This window comes from Gossypium arboreum, chromosome 6 (genome assembly GCF_025698485.1).
Source record: "Gossypium arboreum isolate Shixiya-1 chromosome 6, ASM2569848v2, whole genome shotgun sequence".
Lineage (NCBI taxonomy): Eukaryota > Viridiplantae > Streptophyta > Magnoliopsida > Malvales > Malvaceae > Gossypium > Gossypium arboreum.
In genome coordinates, this window is record NC_069075.1 from 64,396,969 (window position 1) to 64,418,732 (window position 21,764).

Genomic DNA, 21,764 nt, shown 5'->3' on the forward strand with positions numbered 1-21,764 from the left:
TTAAAATTTATTTTGATGCCTATAATATGTGTGCTTTCGTGTGAATTTTGAATTCTTTGATTTAGTTAATTTGATTGTGAATTGAAAGAAAAAGGACTCATGTGAAAGGATTTAAAATATGTAGCTAATTTCAAGAGGTTAATAAAGGAATGAAGCAAAATAAATGGAGTTGCATGTCAAATACTCCATTTATTTTGAATGAGTGGTTGACCATGTCTAGATTATGGGCAAGGGACATGTTTCCAACATGTTTAGTTAGTGCATTATGTAGAAAGAATTAAGAAATGAAAAAAAAAAAATGAGCATGGATGCCCCCCTTGGTGCCGTAGCTAGAGAGAAAGAAAGAAAAAAAAAAGTTGTCATTCATCCTTTCTTTGAGCAAAGACTAAGAAAGAAAAAACAAAAAATTGTTCATCTTTTCCCTCCTTCCTTTGGCGAAATTCCTAAGAGGAAGAAGAGATTTTGCTTCATTTTCTTTGTTTAGAAGAGATCTAGAAGGAGATTTGGCTAAACTTGCATCAAGATTAAGGTATGTATGAGGTTGTGTCATGAGATTCATGCTTGTTTTGGTTGCTAACTTGATGTGCATGTTAGCCATGGTTCAAATCCTTGTTATGCCATGAAAAATGGTATTTGGCCAAGGTTGATATTGTGTTAAAGCCATTGCATGCTAAATGTGAAGCTTGCTAATGATGCATGCAATGATGGATTGACTACTCTTGAAATTTCTTTGTAGCAATCTTGAGTAAGACATTGAGTTCTTTGTTTAACCATGACCAAAGTTCAATGGGGTATGATTGTGATGTATTCGGCCATGATGCATTCATGAGCATGATTTATGCTTGTTACTTGATTGGTAAAAATTTGTGTTTTAGAGGGTTATGAACACCTTGAGATTGACCATGCACCTATATGTGTATATATGTTTGCACATGATATTTTGATTATGAAGAAAGTGATAAATATGTTTGTTTAAAGAAGAAATTTGTTGAAGAATGTTGTGAAATTTGCATGTACATTCGGCCTAGTACATGTATAGTGTGAAAAACCTTGAAATTATTTTTGATTTTGTGTATTTATGACCATGTGTAATCGGCCACATGAGTAATTTGAGCACTTGATGTTATGTTAAAATTCTTGAGCTTAAATATGTGGATGTATGTATATAAGGGCCAAGTACTTTGAACTTCACGTTGATGTTTGAATGTATTGAATTGCTTGTTGTGATGTAAAATGTGCATGACCATTGTGTATTTGAGCTAAAGGATGGCCATATGACCATTTACACTCCTTGTCATATTCGCCATAAGCTATCATGATGAGATTTTAATAAGTTAAATTTGTGTGAATTAGCTCAAGAGCAAAGGGAGCTAAATCCGATAAAGGGAAGGAAAAAGTAGTTGAATAGCCGTCGAAATCGCTCGACAACATTCAAGGTAAGTCTTGAGTGATGACCCTACTTGAATTATATCAAAATTATGCTCCTTGTTTGTGTGGCCATTGAGCCGAAATAGTAAAGGTTGATAGATATTTTGTGTTAGAGCTTTAGTAACGAAAATGAACTATGGACGTGTCTTGAATATTGATATATGTGTAAGTGAACATTGGAAATATATCCGGGCTAAGACCGAAGGCATTCGTATGAGTTGATATATCCGGGCTAAGACCGAAGGCATTCGTATGCGAGTTGATATATCCGGCTAAGACCGAAGGCATTCGTATGAGTTGATATATCCGGGCTAAGACCGAAGGCATTAAATGCGAGTTGATATATCCGGGCTAAGACCGAAGGCCTTTGTGCAAGTCACCAAATCCGGGTTATGACCGAAGGCAATCGTCTGAGTCGCTATATCCGGTTAAATCCGAAAGTATGTGATTCGAAGTGAGCAATCTTGCTGTGAAAATTTCAGCTTATACACTTGTGAAAATTCCAGCAATGAGGTATGTTTGTATGTGCTTGTACTAATTGAATTCTTACAAGTAAGTATGCGCTAAGTTGATAAACGAGCTACCGGCCTTGGGCTAAGTTGTTCTTTTGTGTATGAACATAAGGGTCGGTGATGTGAAATAAGTATGAGTATGGGAATGTGAATTAGTAAAGTGGTTTAATTAGCCATGTGAATAAAATACCTTAGTCAAAGCTGATTTCATTGCTTGAGACTTACTAAGCATTAAAATGCTTACCCGTTGTTTTGGCTCTCTGTTTTATAGGTTTCGCTCGTTAGCTATCGGATTCGGGATCAAAGAAGTGAAGTCATCCACACTATCGAAGCCCCATTTTGGTACAAATTTTGGTTGAACTTTGAAATGGCATGTATAGGACCATCCTTCGTTGAAGGTCATGTACCTTCCGGTTTGTGTAAACTTAGATAGCCATGCGAAAATGGCTTATATACGTTTTAGCATAGAACTATAATCGTTTGTATGTTGACCCTTATGAGGTATGGAATTATTTTGAAACGATTAGCCATTGGAATGGTTAATCATGATCACACTTTGTGCTATGTATGTAAAAGGGCCGATTGAATCATGGAAAGTATGAAATAGGTAAAGCCTACTAAAGGCAGATGCTGACAGCAGCAGTGACGTGGATGTGAAAAATCACTAAAAATAGTAGGAATGGTATTAAATAGCAAATAAATTATGTAAGTGTACCTTGATGAATCTACTTTCATATGGAAGAAACGAAATGGTCATATGAGTTATAAGTTAACAGATTTTAAAGTTCTTGTGGAATAGGGCCAGAACGGTTTCTGGATCCCTGTTCCAACTTTGGAAAATCATTGTAAATTAACCAGAGATAATTAGGAGTCATTCCATATATGTGTAGATTCCTCTCTGAGTCTAGTTTCTACAGAAACAAACGTCATTAGTATTGAAGCCCTGTACAGGAGATATCCAATTCGTAACGCACAAAGGTCAGTGTAGTCGATCCCTACAACAGGCGAGACTTTAACTAATAAACTGTACTAATTGGCTCGACCAAAATTCTAGAAAAAATATGTAGATGGACATATGAGTCTAGTTTCAGGAAAAATTTACGGAACTGATTTTCGAGTTGTAAAACTCAAGTTATGAATTTTGGAGCGACTAGTACTCAGATTGGCAGCTTGTCTGAAAATTGTCAATAAATGGGTTGAAGTCTGTTAACACCTCGCGTTCGACTCGTGACGGTCTCGGAGTTCGGGTGTTACAATTTTATTGGTATCAGAGCTACGGTTTAGTCGATTCTAGGACTACCGTAATGCGTTTGGGTCTAGCTATACATGCCATTTTATGTGATTATATGATAGTGTGGTGATTTCTGACGTTTGAACTTGTGTTTATTTATAGTAATGGATCCGATCCCAACCGAAGCGATAGCTGATGATGTGGAGAGTGTGGCGCCTGCCCCGCACAAGGGACAGCGGCGGACTCTCAACCTGTTGCTAGCAATCCGAATGACGAGGCTAGACAAGCCTTTTATAGCGTGATGAATGATTGGTTCAACCAATACATTCGAACTAATACTACTGTTCCACAACCTCCATTCCCAACAAACACACACCCGCACCTACAATGCCTCCGGTAATTGACCAAATAAGGTCGAATAAGCCCCAGTTGATAGAATCCGAAAACATGGGGCTCTGAATTTAAAGCTACGGATAGTGATGATGCCGAGCAAGCGAATTTTGGTTGGACAACACGATCCGGGTACTCGATGAGCTATCTTGTACACCGATGAATGCCTAAAGTGTACCATCTCCTTGCTACGTGATTACGCCTACTATTGGTGGAGTACTCGACTTCTGTTGTGCCCATGAACAAGTAACTTGGGAGTTCTTTCAAACCGAATTTCGGAAAAAGTATATCGATCGAGATTTATGGACCAAAAGCGAAAGGAATTTCTCGAACTTAAACAAGGTTCCATGTCGGTTCGACTATGAGCGAAAATTCGTGAGGCTTAGCCGATGCAGCGAGAATGCATTTCTTGAAGTGTGATGTGTAAACGCGAAGATGGACTGAATGATGAGATAAAGTCGTATGTTGGCATTTTGGAAATCGAGAGTTTGTGACTCTCGTCGGCGAGCGTGCAAAGCCGAGGAGCTTAGTATGGAAAAAAGGAAAGCGGAAGCGGGAGCAAGGAGTTTCAGTAAGAGGTATTCGGGAAGCCCTTCCAACATCATCAAAGAAACTTAGAGATGGCTTAGGCCGATCTAGAGACACTTCGGGCTTTTCTAGGCGAGATCGCGATCGACCCCTGTGACCACACGAATCACTTGATCGCCCGAGTGGGAATGATCGACGAGAGAGGACGGAGTGCGTGATTGTGGCAAATGGCATTTTGAAGTCTGTAGATTCCGTGACCGCTCTGTTACAAGTGTGGATCAGTTGACCACTTCATTAAAGATTGCCCGAGGTTGTGCGAGCAGAATGTAGATCGGAGTGGGAAACCGGTACTACCACCGCTCGAGGTAGACCATCCGGAAATACGGGCAAGGCTAGTGGTGGTCGAGAGGATCTAGAGATCTGCGACGGATCCGAGGCTCGCGCTCCAGCTAGGACTTATGCTATACGTGCGCGAGGATGCCTCCTCGCCGGATGTTATTACTGGTACTTTCACTCTCTTTGATACTAATGTGATTGCTTTGATTGACCACGGTTCTACTCATTCTTATATATGCGAAACCTTAGCATCCAAGTAAGACTTTGCCTATTGAGTCTCTTGAGTTCGTAATTCGGTGTCAAATCCTTTGGGTCGTTATGTGTTTGGTCGACAAAGTGTGTAAGAAATGCCCCTAGTAATTGAGGTACTGTTTTCCGCGGACTTGATGCTTTTGCCGTTCGATGAATTTGATGTTATTCTTGGGTTGGATTGGTTGACCGTGCATGATGCGGTTGTGAATTGCAAAAGCAAGACTATTGATTTGAGATGCGCAAACAACGAGATGATCCGAGTTGAGTCTACGAACTTGAAGGGTTGCCATTGTAATATCATCAATGTTGGCCCGAAATATGTAAGAAAAGGGTGTGAAGCATACCTTGCGTATGTACTTGATGATAAGGAGTTAGGAATAGAACCCAAATCTGTGCGGTGGTTTGTGAATACCGGACGTTTTCAGAAGAATTGCGGGTTTGCCACTGTTCGGAGATAGAGTTTGGCATTGAGCTTGTACACAGGACCACACCGATTTCGATAGCTCCATATCGTATGGCACCAACGGAATTAAAGGAGTTGAAAGCTCGGTTGCAAGAGTTGATGGATAGAGGTTTTGCTCGCCGAGTTTTTCACCTTGGGGTGCACCGGTGTTGTTTGTGAAAAGAAGGACGGAACCATGAGGTTGTGCATCGACTATCGTCGACAATAAAGTGACAATAAAGAACAAGTATCCGTTACCACGTATCGATGATTTGTTCGATCAAGCTGAAGGAGCCTCGGTGTTCTCAAAAATAGATTTGAGATCGGGCTATTATCGATTCATGAATCCGAGATTCGGACATACCCAAAACCGCCTTGAGCGAGATATGGTCACTACGAGTTCTTAGTGATGCCGTTCGGGCTCACTAATGCCCTGCGGTATTTATGGATTTGATGAATCGGATCTTGGATCATATTTGGATCGGTTCGTAGTTGTGTTCATCGGCGACATCTTGGTCTATTCAAGAGATGAGACCGAACATGCGAGCACACGAGATTAGTGTTGCAAATTTTACGGGATAAGCGGTTATATGCTAAGTTTAGCAAGTGTGAGTTACGGTTAAGAGAGGTTAGCTTCTTGGGTCGTGGTATCCGCATCGGTATTCGAGTCGACCCAAGCAAAATTTCAACCATACTTAATCGAAACCTCCAAGAAATATTCTTGAGGTTCGGAGCTTTTGGGACTTGCGGTTACTACCGACGGTTTGTAAAAGGATTCTCGATGATAGCCACACCCATGACTAAACCGCTTGAAAGATGTCAAGTTTGAATGGACGGAAAAGTGTCGAAAAGTTTTGACCAATTGAAAACTCATTTGTGGAAGCTCCATTACTAGTACTGCCCGAATCGGCAAAGAGTTTGTCATCTATAGTGACGCCTCCCTACTTGGGTTAGGTTGCGTATTGATGCAAGAAGGTCGAGTTGTGGCCTATCGTCGAGACAATTAAAGCCACATGAGAAAAATTATCCGACCCATGATCTCGAATTGGTCGCCATCGTATTCGCCTTAAAGATATGGCGACATTACTTATTTGGTGAGAAGTGCCATGTGTATTCGGATCACAAAAGTCTCAAATATTTGATGACTCAAAGAGACTTAAATCTGCGACAAAGGCGTTGGCTCGGTGTTAAAGGATTATGAGTGGTCATTGACTATCACCGGGAAAGGCTAATGTGGTTGCGGATGCCTTAAGCCGAAATCACTTTGTTTGCTTCTGACGATGAATGTACACTTGTCTATCCTACCCGACAATGTGTTAGTAGCGAATTAAAGGCCAAACCATTGTTGACTCATCAAATTCGTGAAGCTCGGAAAATTGATGAGGAGTTGCGTGCAAAAGCGGGTGAGTGTGTTACGAACAAGGAATCGGAGTTTCAAATTGATGATGACGATTGTTTGAGGTCCGAAGTCGTTTGTGTGTTCCAAAGAATTGAACTTATTTCGATAATTCGAACGAAGCTCATTGTAGCCGAATGGCAATCCACGGGAGTACGAAGATGTACAATGAGTTGAAACGTCGGTTTTGGTGGCATGGTATGAAACGAGACATCTCCGATTTTGTTGCAAGATGTTTAATATGTCAACAAGTGAAAGCGGAGCATCAAGTGCCTTGAGGTTACTTCACCGATCACAATACCCAGTGGAAATGGGATCGAGTCACAATGGACTTTGTGTCCGGACTGCCGTTGTCGACAAGTAAGAAGGATGCAATTTGGGTTATTATTGATAGGCCGACTAAGTCGGCTCACTTTATCCCAATGCGTATGGATTTTCATTGGATAAACTAGCTGAATTGTACGTTTCTCAGTTGTGAGATTACACGGGTACCGATTTACATTGTGTCGGATAGAGATCCGAGGTTCACCTCGCGATTTTGGAAGAAATTACAAGAAGCATTGGGCACCAAGTTGCATTTCAGCACCGCCTTTCACCCCCAAACCGATGGTCAATCCGAGCGTATAATTCGGATACTTGAGGATATGTTAAGATGTTGCATCCTCGAGTTCGATGGTTCATGGGAGCGGTACCTACCTTTGATTGAATTCGCACAACAATAGTTTTCAATCAAGTATTAAGATGGCGCCTTACGAGGCTTTATGCGAGGCGTAAATGCCGTACACCATTGTTTTGGACCGAGCTCGGTGAGAACAAAATTTTGGAGTGGATTTGATTAAAGATCTGAGCAGAAAGTAAAAGTAATCCGTGAAAATCGAAGATAGCCTCCGATCGTCGAAATCGTATGCGGATTTGAAACGAAAGGACATTGAGTATCGGTGGGAGATAAAGTGTTTCTTAAAGTTTCGCCGTGGAAAAAGATACTCAGATTCGGTAGTAAGGGCAAGTTGAGCCGAGGTTCATCGGGCCATATGAGATATCCGGCGAGTCGGTCGATCGCATATCGTCGATTTTGCCCCGAACTCGAAAAGATTCACGATGTCTTTCATGTTTCGATGCTTGACGCTATAGATCGATCCATCGCACGTGATTAGTCCATCGAGGTTGAAATTCAAGCCAATATGAGTTATGAGGAAGAACCGATTCGTATCCTGGCACGTGAAGTGAAAGAGTTGCGAAACAAGCGGGTTCCGCTAGTGAAAGTGTTATGGCTCAAACACGGGATAGAAGAAGCTACTTGGGAAACCGAGAACTCTATGAAAGAGCGATACCCAACCCTATTTACGGTAAGATTTTCGGGACGAAAATTTCTTAAGTAGGGAGAGTTGTCACACCCAAAATTGACCCTAGTCGGAATGTGGTTTCGGTACCACAAAACCGAGGCATAAAAATAATTTAAAATTTATTTTGATGCCTATAATATGTGTGCTCGTGTGTGAATTTTGAATTCTTTGATTTAGTTAATTTGATTGTGAATTGAAAGAAAAAGGACTCATGTGAAAGGATTTAAAAATATGTAGCTAATTTCAAGAGGTTAATAAAGGAATGAAGCAAAATAAATGGAGTTGCATGTCAAATACTCCATTTATTTTGAATGAGTGTTGACCATGTCTAGATTATGGGCAAGGGACATGTTTCCAACATGTTTAGTTAGTGCATTATGTAGAAAGAATTAAGAAATGAAAAAAAAAAATGAGCATGGATGCCCCCTTGGTGCCGTAGCTAGAGAGAAAGAAAGAAAAAAAAAAAGTTGTCATTCATCCTTTCTTTGAGCAAAGACTAAGAAAGAAAAAACAAAAAAATTGTTCATCTTTTCCCCTCCTTCCTTTGGCCGAAATTCCTAAGAGGAAGAAGAGATTTTTTGCTTCATTTTCTTTGTTTAGAAGAGATCTAGAAGGAGATTTGGCTAAACTTGCATCAAGATTAAGGTATGTATGAGGTTGTGTCATGAGATTCATGCTTGTTTTGGTTGCTAACTTGATGTGCATGTTAGCCATGGTTCAAATCCTTGTTATGCCATGAAAAATGGTATTTGGCCAAGGTTGATATTGTGTTAAAGCCATTGCATGCTAAATGTGAAGCTTGCTAATGATGCATGCAATGATGGATTGACTACTCTTGAAATTTCTTTGTAGCAATCTTGAGTAAGACATTGAGTTCTTTGTTTAACCATGACCAAAGTTCAATGGGGTATGATTGTGATGTATTCGCCATGATGCATTCATGAGCATGATTTATGCTTGTTACTTGATTGGTAAAATTTGTGTTTTAGAGGGTTATGAACACCTTGAGATTCGGCCATGCACCTATATGTGTATATATGTTTGCACATGATATTTTGATTATGAAGAAAGTGATAAATATGTTTGTTTAAAGAAGAAATTTGTTGAAGAATGTTGTGAAATTTGCATGTACATTCGGCCTAGTACATGTATAGTGTGAAAAACCTTGAAATTATTTTTGATTTTGTGTATTTATGACCATGTGTAATCGGCCACATGAGTAATTTGAGCACTTGATGTTATGTTAAAATTCTTGAGCTTAAATATGTGGATGTATGTATATAAGGGCCAAGTACTTTGAACTTCACGTTGATGTTTGAATGTATTGAATTGCTTGTTGTGATGTAAAAATGTGCATGACCATTGTGTATTTGAGCTAAAGGATGGCCATATGACCATTTACACTCCTTGTCATATTCGCCATAAGCTATCATGATGAGATTTTAATAAGTTAAATTTGTGTGAATTAGCTCAAGAGCAAAGGGGAGCTAAATCCGATAAAGGGAAGGAAAAAGTAGTTGAATAGCCGTCGAAATCGCTCGACAACATTCAAGGTAAGTCTTCGAGTGATGACCCTACTTGAATTATATCAAAATTATGCTCCTTGTTTGTGTGGCCATTGAGCCGAAATAGTAAAGGTTGATAGATATTTTGTGTTAGAGCTTTAGTAACGAAAATGAACTATGGACGTGTCTTGAATATTGATATATGTGTAAGTGAACATTGGAAATATATCCGGCTAAGACCGAAGGCATTCGTGCGAGTTGATATATCCGGCTAAGACCGAAGGCATTCGTGCGAGTTGATATATCCGGGCTAAGACCAAGGCATTCGTATGAGTTGATATATCGGGCTAAGACCGAAGGCATTCGTGCGAGTTGATATATCCGGCTAAGACCCAAGGCCTTTGTGCAAGTCACCAAATCCGGGTTATGACCGAAGGCAATCGTATGAGTCGCTATATCCGGTTAAATCCGAAAGTATGTGATTCGAGTGAGCAATCTTGCTGTGAAAATTTCAGCTTATACACTTGTGAAAATTCCAGCAATGAGGTATGTTTGTATGTGCTTGTACTAATTGAATTCTTACAAGTAAGTATGCGCTAAGTTGATAAACGAGCTACCGGCCTTGGGCTAAGTTGTTCTTTTGTGTATGAACATAAGGGTCGGTGATGTGAAATAAGTATGAGTATGGGAATGTGAATTAGTAAAGTGGTTTAATTAGCCATGTGAATAAAATACCTTAGTCAAAGCTGATTTCATTGCTTGAGACTTACTAAGCATTAAAATGCTTACCCCGTTGTTTTGGCTCTCTGTTTTATAGGTTTCGCTCGTTAGCTATCGGATTCGGGATCAAAGAAGTCGAAGTCATCCACACTATCGAAGCCCCATTTTGGTACAAATTTTGGTTGAACTTTGAAATGGCATGTATAGGACCATCCTTCGTTGAAGGTCATGTACCTTCGGTTTGTGTAAACTTAGATAGCCATGCGAAAATGGCTTATATACGTTTTTAGCATAGAACTATAATCGTTTGTATGTTGACCCTTATGAGGTATGGAATTATTTTGAAACGATTAGCCATTGGAATGGTTAATCATGATCACACTTTGTGCTATGTATGTAAAAAGGGCCGATTGAATCATGGAAAGTATGAAATAGGTAAAGCCTACTAAAGGCAGATGCTGACAGCAGCAGTGACGTGGATGTGAAAAATCACTAAAAATAGTAGGAATGGTATTAAATAGCAAATAAATTATGTAAGTGTACCTTGATGAATCTACTTTCATATGGAAGAAACGAAATGGTCATATGAGTTATAAGTTAACAGATTTTAAAGTTCTTGTGGAATAGGGCCAGAACGGTTTCTGGATCCCTGTTCCAACTTTGGAAAATCATTGTAAATTAACCAGAGATAATTAGGAGTCATTCCATATATGTGTAGATTCCTCTCTGAGTCTAGTTTCTACAGAAACAAACGGCATTAGTATTGAAGCCCTGTACAGGGAGATATCCAATTCGTAACGCACAAAGGTCAGTGTAGTCGATCCCTACAACAGGCGAGACTTTAACTAATAAACTGTACTAATTGGCTCGACCAAAATTCTAGAAAAAATATGTAGATGGACATATGAGTCTAGTTTCAGGAAAAATTTACGGAACTGATTTTCGAGTTGTAAAACTCAAGTTATGAATTTTGGAGCGACTAGTACTCAGATTGGCAGCTTGTCTGAAAATTGTCAATAAATGGGTTGAAGTCTGTTAACACCTCGCGTTCGACTCCGGCGACGGTCTCGGGTTCGGGGTGTTACACAAAGGATTAACAAAGAGCCTCATGTCATTTTCTATGCCTCAAAAACCCTAGATGCTACACAAAGCAACTACACCACCACAGAAAAAGAACTCTTAGCTGTTGTATTTGCTTTGGATAAATTTCAATCATATTTATTGGGTTCTAAGGTGATTGTTTTTTCTGATCATGCAGCTCTCAAGTACTTGATCTCAAAGAAGGAAGCAAAGCCAAGGCTCATTAGATGGATTTTGCTGCTCTAAGAATTTGACATAGAGATTTGTAACAAAAAGAGATGTGAAAACTTGGTAGCCGACCACTTGAGTAGGCTAAAATTACCTACTGATGACGCTCCTATAAAGGATGAGTTCCCTGATGAGAGCTTATTTTCCACTGAGGCTCATTACCCATGGTATGTGGATATTGTAAATCTCTTAACCACAGGTTCGCTACCCATTGAGTTAGCACGTTCCGTGCAGGACAAGCTTAGACGGGAAGCTCGATATTACATTTGGGACGACCCATACTTGTGGAAACACTGTTCAGATCAGATAATAAGACGATGTGTTCTAGAAATTAAGGTACCTCTATGCTCACTTTTTGTCATATAGAAGCTTGTGGAGGTCACTTTTGCCCTAAATGAACTGCTCACAAGGTATTGGAATGTGGGCTATATTGGCCCACAATTTTTCGAGATGCTTATAATTTTTGTAAGTCGTGCGATAAATGCCAACATACAGGTAACATCATTAAAAGAAATCAAATCCCCTATCCCCGATTCATGTATGTGAGATTTTTAATGTATGGGCCATTGATTTCATGGGCCTATTTATTTTCTCATTTAGGAACTTATATATAATTCTTGCAGTAGACTATGTTTCTAAGTGGGTAGAAGCAAAGCCTACTCATAATGATAATGCTAAAACTATTGTGGAATTTCTAAAACGAACTATTTTTTCCAAGTTTGGCACACCTCAAGCTCTGATCAGTAACTGTGGCACTCATTTTTGCAACAAGGTTATGGAGGCACTATTGTCAAAATACGGATTTCATCATCGTATAGTGACGGTCTACCATCCCCAAACGAATGGCCTAGCAGAGGTTTCGAATAGGGAGATCAAGACTATTTTAGAGAAAACAGTTCGGCCCAACTGAAAGGGTTGGAGTCTTCGACTTAATGACACACTTTGGGCCTATCAGATGGCGTATAAAGGACCAATTGGCATAACCCCGTATCGACTTGTTTTTGGAAAAGCTTGCCATCTTCCAGTGGAATTGGAACATAAAGCTTATTGAGCTATTCGACATTGTAACATGGAGTTAGAACCCACGGGGAAGGCAAGGAAATTGGACATTCAAGAGTTGGAGGAAATTCGTAATGATGCCTACGAGAATGCTCGCATTTATAAAGACAAGACAAAGTTATTTCATGATAAGAAAATAGCTACGAAGCATTTTTTGATAGGACAAAAAGTTTTGCTTTATAAATCCTTATTAAAGCTATTCCCAGGGAAGCTTCGATCTCGATGGCAAGAACCTTTTATTGTGAACCAAGTATTCCCACAAAGTGCTATTGAAATAGAGAGTGAAGAAATAGGAAAACAGTTCGTAGACAATGGTCAACGGTTGAAGCCATTTTACGAGAATTTTCAAGCCCACACAGTCGAAAAAATTCAATTAGAGTCACCATAATCCCATTCACAGCGTCAAGCTAACGACGTTAAACAAGTACTTGTTGGGAGGCAACCCAATTTTTATTTCTCTTTATTTTTATTCTTATTTTATTTATTATTTTATCTTAATTATTTATTACTTAATTATTTATTTGATTTTGGTTATTAATAAAAATTCTCTTCTTCTGTCTAGGTAAACCGAAACAGAAATAGGAAGTACAAAGAGCAAAGATAAAACCTGCAACCAAACAGTTCATATTCCATCCCTATTCTAGCCTAGAATAACGCCTTCCTGCCCTTGATTCCCCAAAACCCGCAACCAAACATCATATAACCCTGCAACTAAATGCCACCTTTTAGCCTAATACACCCCAAACCTTAAAAAAAATTTACCCATTTTTCCCAAAATTTTTCCTAGCCACCGAAATTCTCACCCTCCCAACCCCTATTGCCGATTTGCCAACCATCATGGCATGAACCTGCAATCGCGCCGTCACCGAGCCTTCCTTCACCTTCAACCACCATCGACGTCGTTTCTTTGCTCCCTAAGCTGTCGATCTCACCGATGGGGCAACTTCTTATTCTTCCTCTCTGCCATACGTCTCCTCTCTATTGCAGCCACACGATTCACGCTCCACGATGCCGTCTTCTCCACCCCCAACGTCGACCCTGTCATCCTCTCTTTTTTCTCCGCTTCAAGCGGCGCCACTATCATCTTCTTCTTCTTTCTCTTCACACACACTCCTCTTCCCTCACCCTCATAAGCCACACCATCCCTGTCAACGTCTCCTCTACATGCCGCGTCACCCATACTTTGCCTTCCACCACCGATACAAGCAAGGGGTTCGCACCCAAACAATCACAACGCCAACGCCATCGAAGGACCACGTGGCCCTCGGCCTGACCAACAACATCAAATGCCGGTTCTTCCTCCAACACTAATGTCGACACTCCCGTAAGACCCATGCATCCGATCCCCCACGACGCTGAACCCGTCGTCAACCACCTCACTAATCGGCCCAACCAATAGCGGCCCTCACGAGTTCTTCACACAACTCCAACGTCAACGACCCGAATAACCCATTCGCTCCAGCACCTCCAATATTCGTGACGACCAGCGGCCACTGTCCACTCGTGGCCGAACCTACTAGTCTCGCACAACTGTCTTACCACCCGAGTGGCATTTACACAGTAACTTAGTATTTGATACTCCTACCAACCAAAATAGGTATGATCGTTTATATCATAACCAACTAGTGCCTTGCAAATGCTTATCCTTACCTGTTTTAGATGCTTTACATCTTGAAACTGCTGTTACTAATTATTTCCACAATATTGGTTAGGTTGGAAATTTTGATATTACTAATTGTGCCTATTATAAGCTGGTTTTCAAATTTTATTCCACGTTTCATTTTCAGCAACATGGTCCAATCTCATTGGATACACCTGGTGTTGTCAAGTTTCGGTTACTTGGTACCATGCATAGTTTGTCCCTCACTGATTTTAATATTGCATTATCTTTTGTGACTAAGGACCATACCATGTCTACTGATTATAAAAATAGCCTATGTCTACTGATAATGTCGAATCCATGTATAGCCCAAAAACATCAAAGGACTTATGGTTTCGTAACCCCGCCTTATGTTACATACACCGTTTTTTGGCTTACAATTTTTCAAGCCGTCGAGATGCTCCGGCTACCGTTTCGAAGATGGAATTATTCTTATTGTGGTGTATGTATATTGGTATGCGCTTCAATTCAAACATGTTATAAATGCAAAGCGTCCTCGAATTTTAGGCTAATTTATTACACAATTATTATTTTCCCTGCAGGGTTCTAATGCTCCTATGTCAGAATTGCATGTTGCTTGTCAGGCCAATCCTTTGGATGCTTAATGCCTCGACTCAATGGGACTGCTTCTTGGTACTCCATCTTCCTTTCATTTTGTCTCTCTAGGTGTTCACTCTGCACCGACTGAGCAAGTCTTTCGACAGTAAAATTAGAATGAAGTACCTACTCTCGCCCAACCTTCGATGACTGTTGAGCAACATTTAGAATGCATCGAGGCTCGACTCGACACTTTTGGCCAACAGCTAGCCGAACTCATTACCATTATGCGCAAACGACAGTAACTACACGGAGAGTTCTTCTAAACTTTTCTTCTGCCTATTTCTTTATTTATTCTACATCTAGGACTATGTGTTTTAAGTAGAGGGAGGCATTCCTCATTATTTCTGTTGTTTTAGATGATGATTTTTTGTTGTTGGTGGTACTTTGGTTGTTGCTGCCCATATAATTTTTTTTTTGTAAGAAGAATATTCTGCCTCTTTTCATACTCAAGAATTTGACCATGACTTTCCCACCATTTGATCCACATGCATGCTTTTGGTCTACTGAGTTAGTTATGATTTTGCTTGTTTGATTGCATCTCCATTGCTTTATTTCTTGTAGGCTGAATAATTATGATTAATAGAGTTAACCCTATTTTGCTTTTAGTAAAGTTGATTAAGTTTAAATGAAAAGAGGACAGTTAATACAATTGCATGCTTAAAATATGTTCATGACTATTAAGGTGGATGCTGAAACTTATTTTTGACACTTGATTGTTGCTCCTAAGTCCTCTAAAATTAAAATAATAATAATGTTTTTGTGGTTATGAGTGCAGCTTAAAATGTGACTAGCTGAGTAACCGGGATAAGGTGCTTGGGTTGTCCTCCTATTTCGTGTTAAAAGGTTGTGTGACGTGTTAGGTAAAACTCCGCTAACCGGAATTAATTTAACCAGGGTGAGGTGCTTAGCTGTCACCTCTCTTCGCGTCAAAAGGTTCGATATGTTCTTAAGAAAAATAAAAATTAGGAGTATGTTGGGCAGAGTAACCGGGGTACGGGGCTTGGCTGTCATCTCTCTTCACATCAAAATGTTCAATATATTCTTAAGCAAAAATAAATAAATTAAATTAAATTAAAAATATATATATTGATAAAGTGGGGGGATTAAAGGAAGAAACAAATAGGGTGTCTTGATAGGTTTGGTAAATTACCTAATTTTCATTGAATAATCCAAGACAATCTTAATTTTTTGTATGTTAATTGGAATACTTTTTCAACTTTACTTAAAGCAAGCTAAGGGTTTTCTTTATTTTTCATATGCATTTTGACTAATTTTTATAAAACTTTGGAGTAGTATTTCTTTCATGGCAGGATTTAACTTTCACAATGGATAGGAACCATACTTGAGGGCAAGCATGGGCTAAGTAGGGGGAATTTGATAATACTCTAGAACGACATATTTTATGTGCTAATTGCATGTTTATTTTGAGTATGATCCTACTATTTTTGGCTATTTTATGGTCTTTTATCTTTTAGGGACTAAATTGAAGGCAAAAGTAAATTTAAGGGTGAAAAGCATGAATTTGGAGATAAAGTATCCCAACATGCGAAGTAAGAGGGAAGTGGTGCCAAAAATGCAAAGTGTGGAAGACTTTTGGGGCAAAAATGCAAAAGAAGAGATTTTATAGCACAAGACTCTATTTAATGTTTAATTATTTAAGGGTTATTATTAAGGACAATTGTTTAGATTTAATTTTAGAATTTATTTTTAATTATCTTTAATTATCTTTATTTATTTGTGGTTATCTTTTAGAATTTAATTAGAAATAGACTAGGTTTCTTAGTACTATAAATAGGGGATGAAGTGACACAAATGGGACATCATTTTTTAGCTGTAACACTCTCTCCCCCGTAAATTTAGTCTTTTTGTTATTTTCATATTTCAATAAAAAAATTCTCTTTCCATTATTTTTTGTTTTTCCCCAAAAATCATGAGCCACTAAATCTAATCTAGCCGAAGGTTGTCAAAATTCTCCAAAAAGGTTCATGAGGCTTAGAATCCACGTTTAGCCTTCTCAACAGGGTATTCATCACTTCTCTGCATTACGGGGCTGGCGCTTCCGTCCATGTCCTTAATAGGTGATCTTTTCAACTTGTGCAAGGAACGGCCGCTGTGTACGTTTGGGGAAGGTTGCACAGTCGGTTCGTTGGCTTTCTACATCAGAAGTTGGCGAGTTCAAGAGACAAAATGGCTTGGTATTCACTGTTGGGAAGTGATGATCTAGCAGAAGATAGTCCCACAAAAGTGATTATTAGCTAGAGTCAGGTTCCGCCAAATCTTAAGTCTAAATTCTTGGAGCTGATAGTCGTAGGCGTCCTCTTCTACTATAACTGGCTTACTCTGTAATGACCCGAATTTTACCGTTACCGAAAAAGTGTATTTTCGGGTCTCTATTTCTGAAAAATGGATTCGTAAATATTTATTAAAAATATTTATGAAGTAAAATGAGTGGTTAATTAGAGTTTAATTAAGTGAATTTAATTTAATTAAGAGTAATTAAGTAAAAGGACCAAATTGAATAAAGTGTGAAAGTTGAATTATAGATTAAAAGAAAATAAAAAGGACTAAAAGGGCAATTATACAAAAAGTATAAATTGAGGCTGTTTATCGTGAAGAAAATCTAAGATTTTTTTTGTTTAGTATATTATTATATTATTATATTATTATATAATAAAGATACTTTATGTTTTAATTATATTATATTATATTATATTATATATATATAAACTAAAGAAGCAAATGAAAGGAAATAGAAACAGAATGAAACAAAACAGAGAGCAGGGGAGAAAAAGAAAGAAAGAATGGGAGAAAAGGGAAAATTGAAGGTTTGAAACTTTAAGCTTTAATAGGTAAGTCAATCAAGCCCTTTTTATTTAATTTTGATGTTTTAGAAGTTTTAGAACAAAGTTTTGATGAAATTAAGTTGATATTTTGATAGTTATTAGATTTCTAGATATTGTCCATGTTAAATAAAATGATGAATTAAGGGCTAAATTGATAGAAATTCAAGTTAAAAATGATGCAATGATTGAATTGTAAAGTGATTCATAAGTTTTATGCTTTAAGGACTAAATTGAAAGAATTTCGAAATTATGGTTTTATGATGAAAAATAGATAATTATGTCTAAGTTTGGTTAAAATTGAGTAGAAATAAAGTATGAATTAAGATAGAAAAGCAAGTGAATTTAGTTAGAATTAAATTGAAATTAAAGTAAATCAACATTTTGTACTAAGACTATTTTGGATAGCAGCAGTAGTCTAAGTTTGAAAAATCACCAAAAATTGTAGAAATTGAATTAGAGAATGAGTAAAATATGGAATTAAATATTATTGAGTCTAGTTTCTTATAGAAGAAACTATATAAGCAATTGAATTGTAAATTATGAGATATAATGAATTTTGTGAGACAAGGTCAGAATGAATTCGGGTTCCCCTGTTCTGACTTTGGAAAATCACAAAAAAGTTGAAGAAAAATAATTATAGGCTTAAAGTTATATGTTTAGAATCCCTAATGAGTCTATTTTCATTAGAAATCAATAGGAATATTATCCGAGTTCTGTACTATGAGATAACTAATTTTTAGTAAAGAAGGGACGAAACTGTCAAACAGCAGAATAGGGGTGAATTAGTAATGTATTAATGATTATGAATTGTATTAATTTCGTAGTCAATGTGGTACCAGAAATCTCGGCTAAGAAAGGACAAGACAAAGTCAACGGGAGTTAGCTCAAAAATTATGGTTTGTATTTCTATAATCCGAACTTAGTTATTATTTGTTATATTTATATACATATGGCAATTGTTAGTGTTAGAATTATGATGTTTTACAATTGGAATGGATTGATTTTGGTATGCGATGAATTTATTGAATTTATATTGATTCAAATTATTTTGATTGAATTTATATTGATTGAATTATATAATATATATGACTTATGTAGAAATTTGAATATTGAATGAATGTTATATTGAAAATATATTGATTGGAAATATGAGGAAATTGATATGAATATATGAGATTGTGATATTTGAATATTTGGTATTGAAAAGTGAATTGAATTGTATTGAATTATGAATTAATGTGCATAATTGAAATATATTTGTTGAATTGAATGAAATTGTATGAATTGTGAAAATGGGTGAATATGTGTAATTATCGGAATGAGATATTGATGAAAGAATTATTAAATTGAGAAAGTGAATGGAATACCCTATTAACTAGTCGGGCTGAGTCGGATATAATTGGCATGCCATAGGATCTGGAAGTGTACGGGATTTGCCGGCTTTATCGATCAGGCATTTTATGTGTTGTATTTCAGGCACCTCGTGTGTCGTATCAGTCACCTCGTGTGTCGTATCAGGCACCTTGTGTGTCGTTTTAGGCACTTTATGTGTCGTATATTGATCAGGTACTATGTACCGTTTTAGGCACAATGTGCCGTACTGGTGTGTTTGGGTTGGAATTCGTGTATCCGTCAAAGTCCAGGTTTGTTAATAGGGGTAAATAAGTGAAAGATAAATCAAATAAATTTGATTGATCAAGCTATTGAAATGAAACGAGAAATTGAATTGAGAATTGAAAATTTAGATATGAAATTGAAAATATGAACCAAAGGTTCATGAAATGATTGGAGTTCGAATTGATGATATATGATGCCACTTGATGAATTGAAATGTGATTTGAGATATATGAATCATATGTATATCTTGAAAGCTATCGGGATAGTAAGTTGATATGATATAAATGAAATTGATGTTATTGAAATGAATTAAAATGGAATATGATTGATAAGTGTATAGTTGAATATAGTTTAATGATATTGAATTGTGAGTAAATTAAGGAAAGCTATACCAAGTAGTAAGTGAAAGAACGGAGTAAATAATAATGGATTTAGTTAAGAATTGAACAATTATGTTATTGTGTTTATTATATGATTTGTATAAAATTTATATGGTAAGTAGTTGAAATTTATCTATGAATAAATAATTGAATAATTGTAATTGTTATTATGATCTTAAGTATTTGTTATATTATTAATTGTTCGGATTATAGAAATAACACTTGAGTATACCATACTCGATTATACGGTTTGTTTCGTCTTGTGAGTTAAGTAAAGATAGTACGTTGAATCAGCATCCCAAGACGATCCCAAATTCATTAAGGTAAAGTATGTTGAGTATTGATAATGGCATGTACCCAGGATGTTTAATGAGAGTCATTTAGGTTGTAAAAGTATTGATGAAATGAGTAAATTATGGTTGGCAATGGTATGTAGTATGAATTTTGAAATTTACTAAAAATTCGTAGTGATTCTAAATTAGTCCCGAATTGAATTTACTGTTCATATTGGACCGCGAGGGCCCATTAGAGGGACGACATCTTAAAACTAGGATGTGTGTGAATATTTATTTTAATTAATGACCGAAATTGGACTGTACTGACTGGTAATGTCTCGTAACCCTATTCCGGTGACGGTATAGGGTTAGGGGACGTTACATACTCTGCTTGAGAAGGATCACTTAAAAGCCAACGATTGGACCCAAGGCGAATCGAGACAACCGGAGGCTGGAATCTCACCACATAAGAAACTCTCTCTGTGTTTATTTTTATATTCTCCATTTTAATTTATTTAATTTCACAATTTCAATTCAACTTTCAATTCTATTTTTATTTTATTTTTCGAGATCAAAACTTTTAATTCTGCTTTTATTTTTATTTTTTTACGAACGTAGGTTTTCTTGGGCACGATTCTACCTAGGATTTCGAGAAACAAGCATTCGTGCAATCCGGTCCCTGAGGATTCGACCCTACTTCCCCTTTACTGTTCTTTTTCATTACTTTGTAGGAAATAGGATATTTTTGGTGCTCTCAACGACCGCATCAACCCGTCCGGGCTAAATCCAATTCATAACATATGCTCAAGAGGATTTATATATTAGGATTACTCGTCCAAGCTAAATCCTTTCATAAATGAGGTCAATAGGATTACTCGTCCGAGCTAAATCCCGTCAGCAACAAATGCAAGTCCTCATTCATTTCGAGAAATCACATATCTATCGATATTCATTTATTCAACGAGATTTAACATTTTCAAGCATTTCCCGGCATGTAGTTATTTTATACATCTATAGCATTCATATAATTTAAATGATCACATTCCACATTCGTTCCAAGCATAAAAGTAACATTTTTCTCGTTTATCCTTTATCGGGCATTTTCGTTAATCAGGCTTTGTTAGGTATATTTTCAACGTCATATACATATATAATATTTATACAATTCACAAACACAACACTTAATTCAAGTATAAAAACATATAAAATTTAGTTACACAAACTTACCTCGACAATTGTTCGTGTATGAAAAATCTACTAATCCGACTTTTTCCTCTTTTCCTCGTTCTAGCTCCGAATTTGGTCTAACGAATCTATACGAGTAAATTTGACATCAATTTATCATATTTTATATTCAAGTGGACTCGATTTTTATCCTAGGAAAAATTACCATTTTGCCCTTAACTTTTCCATAAATTCCCAATTCGTCCCTAAGCTCAGAAAATGAAATTTATGCAATTTAGGAAAATGAAATTTATGCAATTTACTCCTTATTCCAAGCCTAACCAAAATCCCATTACAACATTTATAGCACATGCAACCAAAATCCCATTACAACATTTATAGCACATGCATTCATAAAATTTCAGAATTTTTCATAAAATTTCAGAATTTTTAACCAAATTTCACAACTTTACATTTTAGTCCCTAAATCATGTTTTTATCAAAAATCATTTTGTAAAAGTTGTTTATCTATCAACAACCTTTCATTTTCTACCATAAATTTCTAATTTTCACCATATACATCCATGACCCATTTTTCACATTTTGATAACTTTTCAAATTAATCCCCCAAATAGATAGATTAAGACTATCTCAGTTTCAAAAATATAAAAATTACTAAAAACGAGGCTTGATTACTTACCCAAATAGGCTTGATAAGTTTTCTTCCTCTCTCCTAGGGTTTCCATAGAAATATTTGGGGAAGATGATATGAAAT

General features: G+C 37.2%; 1 long non-coding RNA gene across 1 annotated transcript; it reads left to right on the top strand.

Annotated features, from left to right (window-relative positions):
• The first annotated feature begins 1,394 nt into the window (after nt 1-1,394).
• On the top strand, nt 1,395-10,620 carry LOC128294190 (uncharacterized). The gene is made up of 3 exons (XR_008284491.1): nt 1,395-1,436; nt 9,328-9,411; nt 10,181-10,620. It is a non-coding gene; the product is annotated as an uncharacterized LOC128294190 (long non-coding RNA).
• Nucleotides 10,621-21,764: the final 11,144 nt, after the last annotated feature.